Genomic DNA, 5728 nt, shown 5'->3' on the forward strand with positions numbered 1-5728 from the left:
TCTAGACTTCCAGACATCTGCCCATCGACCAACCATTTTCATGACGATCAATCTCTGCTCAAGAAACAGTCAAGTACTGGAATGACAAGGTTATTCTAATTCAGGGCTCAGGTGCATTGCCTGGGCTGCAGAAGAAATCTGACAAGCAAGGAAGAGCTAAGCACCAAAAAGAGAAGAAAACAACATAACTGAAGGCACCTGTTTTAGGGTAGTGTCTATATATATATACCTGCTCTTGTTTCTAGCATCACGGTCACCCCGCAAACAGGGAGAAAGCAGAACAAGTCTCTTCACAGAACCGGTCTTGCCAGCAAGATAAGCAACATACAGTAGACAAAACTAGGAGAAGGAAATGAGTCAAATGTTGCTTTACCATTTAATGGGATAGGCAAACAATTAAGGGAAGCATATAACCACTTCAATCTCCTCCCAAATCCAGGCTTTTGCACAGCATCACTGAAATGATGGCTTAACTCGTGATCAAGGACTGGGAGCTGTATTCTTCATAGGAATCTTGGGGTTTCACTGAATGTCTTGACCGCTAATTTCTCACTCCTTCCAGTATGAGTCAAGCTGGCCGCCAGAACTTATCTCCCAAACCATTCATCCTGCATATGTCAGTTCATAAAAATCAGACCTCAGCCAATTAATAGCTTCATGAGACTTTAGCACAGAAAAAACTGCATTTTTTTTTTCTTCAGTTTGGGTGCAAGAGGCAGGCTTGCACTGAGCACTCCGTTCTAAACAGCTCTGCATTTTGTTACATGTCTGAACCTGGACCTTGTTTTAGAGGTTAGGATAACACAGGCCGTTGTCCTCTTCTACTGACTGAACATGATCAGAAGATAACAACAGCCTGTTACAACTAGTAACTGTAAATCCTGCAGCTTAAGCAGCAAAAGTTGACATTTTTAGGGCTAAAGGCCTTAAATTTACTCTTAGATTTGTCGTGGAAAACACATGCAGCAAACTCTTGGGTCAGGTCAGGAGAAGCTTTATTTGGCTAGAGCTACAGCTGTAGGAGGGGCCCAAAGTGACATGGATTCACCATGCACTTGGAGGGGGCTCCCTCCCTAAACGTTAAAGCAAAAGGCTTATATACCTTTTTAACAGCCACCTACAATTCACGTGAACATATAGTGAATTTTTTTTTAGAAACCTATCTGCGGTAACAGTTACAAAAACATTATTTTCATTTCTTTATTACAAATCACTCTTTTCTTGCTGTCTCAGTAACCGCTGATTACCACAAGGCCAGACATTCTTCTTTTATCTTCGCCCACACTATTACACAACGCTTTTTGTTTTATCTTTACAACCTTTCTTCGATCAAAGTTTAAGGCCTTTGCTTTTTTTTATATACCACAGTCCCCCCTTTTGAGACTATTAGTCTCATCTTAGCCTTAAAATCCCAATTTCATAAGTCCTTCATTTTCATTTTGCAGCCATCTACTTTCGATCTGCTCACACCTTTGCAACACCATTATTTTAGTTTTCTTTGAGATACTAGAAATGCTCTGCTTAATTCTTTGGACGTTCATGTGGATACAACACAAAATTAGTAGTATAGATACACACACACACACACACACACACACACACACACACACACACACACACAAGCCTAAAACTAAAATCAGGCACAGAACAGACATTATTTTTCCGAGCAAGCCTTTGAATAGACCCCAAGGGTCTAGCCAACTGAACCAGTTGGCTGAAGTATCTTTTGGAATGAAGGCAACCTCAGCTCCCTTTGCAGCATGTGCTAGCGCAGCATTTACTTGCTCTTCTACTAACTGGAAAGTACTATTCACATATGTGCAACATTCTTGCCCTATTACTGCACAGGTACCCCCTTCAGAAGCTAAAACATAATCAAGAGCCAATCCGTTTTTCATAACTATTTGTCGTAACTCATCTTGCTTTTGGGCTATGATTTTTATAGCGTTTCCCAGACTGGTTATAACTGTTTCAGTTTCTAAGGCCAATATTTCAACTACTGCTTGTAGTCGCAGGGTATATCTTCCTAAACAGGAGATAGCTGGGCCGGTAACTAGTGGAATTATTCCTGCTACAGAACACTCTATGAATTTTCCCAAAGTTAAAGGATTTTTTAAGCTTCAAGGGTAGCTACCACATTTTGTTTTTGGTCTGCTAAATCGGGGCGCTCTCTTTTATTTCAGTGACGCCTTTGAGGCAAGACCTTTGTTATCCTGATGGTCGGAGTTAGCCAGGCAAGATAGCAGGATCCAAACCAAGTTGGCGGTAGTTGATGGTAGGCTTTAGTCTCGCATACCTAATAGGTTCCTCGCAGAGCCTGGTTATTTCTAAAGGAGCCGTCATACCAGTCTAGGGCAAACCGACCTCCAATAGGAGAAGACCTCCCCAAAATGTCAGGAGATGCTGACTTTTTGTTGCCATTTCTATAGCAATGCCCTCCTAAATTAGAATATTCCCATATGGTAATAGTTGACCGCTTCATTGGTCTGCAGGATATTGCGCCAGTTTCGCTAGTCTGGTTATATGGGTTATACCATTCGTTAACACTTTGGCACCATGTTCTCTCTTTGGTATGATTGTTCATCCACACCCCTTTTCCCATATCATAATGTTTGCAACTATTATTTCCTACTGAATTTTTTTTTTTGCTGGGAGTAGTTGTGTACTCAACACATTTCTCCCTGTAGAGGTATTACCTTAAGGTACCCTGCATCAGTCCAGGTGGCATTGTTTGGGTCTGCCTACCGCACAGTTAAATTTATAAGGGTTAAAGGCTGCAGTATCATTGGAATTCTTCATCATTGGTTGTGGGGATAAGTCCACAGACAGAACAATCAGATGCGTTTAAGGTTTCAGTAACCTTTTGCAAGAATTTTAAGTATACATTTGAAGCACTTAAAGCAATTAAGCTAAACAAGATAGCAGTTATGACAAGTTTTTTAAACATGTTGTCAAGTATTGTTTGGCTTGCCTCTGCAGGCAATTCTGCAGGTTTTTGTTGTCTATTTGTTCGCCTTGATGTTAATAGCACTGATCTGGTCGAGGTGATGATCTTCCAAATGGAAACATTTACGTCTTCTGAGGACGCAGATGATACCTTGGCTCTCCAACTGATGGAGTCAGTTGGATCAGGGTGTTAGGTTCATCAATGAGATTACTATCGCTTGCACCTTGATACTCTTCACTTGCTTGAGTGAGGTCCTGAGGGTCTTTTTCCTTGGCCTCAGGGAAAGGTTTCAACCTTGGTTGGAACTCAGCAGCCTCGGGGTCCAATGGGGGTGATACTTTCTTGCAGTGCGAGGCATGAGTCCACGTCTGGTGACCTTGGCAATGAACAGCAGTGTTAGTGGTCAGAAGCACTTGAAAGGGTCCTTTCCATCTGGGTTGAAGTGCCTTTTTCCATTGATGAACCTTTACGTAGACCCAATCTCTTGGCTCAAGGTTGTGAAAAGGAACATCCCGTGGTTGACGTAAAGCTTCTTGGACCTGTGAATGAACAGACCTAGCATACTTCATTAATGCTTTGCAATAATTTAGCACAGTTTTATCAGTTAATTGTAGGTCTGCTTGATGTGGGGCTACAGGTGGTGAAGCCGACATTCTCATGGGTCGTGCCATGAGTATTTCATAAGCGGTTAATCCATGTTTTCTGTTGACGGTGTTTTTAATGTGCATAAGAGCAATGGGCAGTGCATCAGGCTATTTGAGACATGTTTCAGCACAGATCTGAGTTTTTACGTTCTACAGCACTACTTGACTGCGGATGATAACTGCAGTGTAGGTGTTGCTGTATGTTGAGTGCTTGGCAGATGTTTTTTACTATCTGTCCTGTGAAATGGGTGCCTCTGTCACTATCTATTGCAAGGGGCAATCCGAACCTAGAGATGAATTCTTTGAGCAATTCCTTGGCTAGTGATGGAATCAGCATGTACGCATGGGTAGGCTTCTACCCATCCAGAGAACATATCAATAATAACAAGAATGTATTCATAAGAACAACACTTAGGTAGTTGCATGAAACCAATTTTCAATTTCACAAATGGTCTCCATGGAGGGGGATGGGCTGCGGGTGTCGTTTTTAAACGTTGCCCGATGTTGTGAGCTAAACAGATGGGACAGGAGCTGCAGTACTGTTGTGCCATGGAAGGAAAATTTGGGGCAAACCAATCTTTTTGTACTGCAGCAATTATGCTTTCCTTGCTGGTATAGGCTTCTGAATGAGTCAGTCGAGCAAGGTATGGCAAAAGCTCTCTAGGTGCTTCCAGGCGGCCGTCCAGGGAGCGCCATAGAGAGTCAAGGTGCAGTGAACACCCTGAACATAGCCAGTCATCTTTTTCCTTTTTTGTGGCCTGATCTTGAAGGAAGGCTAGGTTTGAAAGGCTCGCCAGAGGAGACTGGTTTGCTGAAAAACAAACAAAAACAGAGTTAGGAGCCTGCGGGCTAGAAAGGGCCGCATTTCTGGCAGAACGGTCTGCCAGATCATTTCCTCATGTGACATTATCAAAAGGTTTTTCATGAGCTTTACACTTAACAATGGCAATAGCAGAGGGCAATTGAACAGCTTCCAAAAGTTCTTTGATATAACAACCATGACTGATTTGGGCTCCAGATGAAGTGAGGAATCCTCTTTGTTTCCAAATTTGTCCAAAATCATGAACAACACCAAATGCATACTTAGAGTCAGTATAAATGGTTGTGATCTGATTTTGTGCAAGGATGCAGGCACGTATTAAAGCAACGAGTTCAGCAACTGGAGCAGAACAAGCTTGAGGTAAAGAATGGGCTTCTAAAACAGCATACTGAGTGCATACTGCATATTCTGCAACCAATTTGCCTGCATCATTTCTAAGACAGGAACTATCTACAAACAGAACAAGGTCAGAGTCTGGGATAGGAATGTCCTTAAGGTCAGTTTGAGGGTTTAACAATTGAATCGTGACAGATAGGCAATCATGAGGTTCACCATCAGAGGCAATTGGCAGAAGTGATGCTGGATTCAGAATTGAACAGCGATTTAAGGTTACATTTGCAGCTGACAGTAAAAGTTTCTCATCTTTAGTAAGACGGGAATTGGAAATATGCTGAGTCTTGCCCTTCAGAAGAAGAGCCATTACAACATGGGGAACTGCAACGGTTAAAGGGTGTCCTAGAACTAGAGTATCAGCCTTTTCAACCAATAAAGCAGCAGCGGCCACTGAATGAAGGCAAGGGGGAAATCCTGCAGCTGTGGGATCAAGGGCAGAACTATAATATGCAATTGGGCGATGCTTCTCACCATGCAGCTGAGTAAGTACTCCTAAAGCAATTCCTTCTCGTTCATGACAAAACAAAGTAAAAGGTTTCCTGTAATTAGGGAGTCTACGAGTGGGAGCAACAGTGAGGGCTTGTTTAAGAGCCACAAATGCTTGCTCAGCTTCAGGAGTCCAAGGTAGGGGTTCCGGAGTGGTATCATGGGTAAATGCTTGCAAGGGTTTTGTAAAAGCAACATAACCCGGGATCCACTGTCTACAATAACTCGTTGCACCTAGGAATCCCCTCATCTGTTTTCTAGTCATAGGTTTGGGAATGCCAAGGATAGCTTCAGTTCTACCAGAGGAAAGGTGGCATTCTTCTGCTGAAATATCATGCCCCAAATAGCGTACCTTAGGCTTACAGAGCTGTAGTTTAGATTTTGAGGCCTTGTGGCCCTTCTGAGCTCAGGCCGTAAGGAGTATCAAAGTATCTTGCT

Source organism: Alligator sinensis, unplaced genomic scaffold (assembly GCF_000455745.1).
Source record: "Alligator sinensis unplaced genomic scaffold, ASM45574v1 scaffold2239_1, whole genome shotgun sequence".
Taxonomy (NCBI): domain Eukaryota; kingdom Metazoa; phylum Chordata; order Crocodylia; family Alligatoridae; genus Alligator; species Alligator sinensis.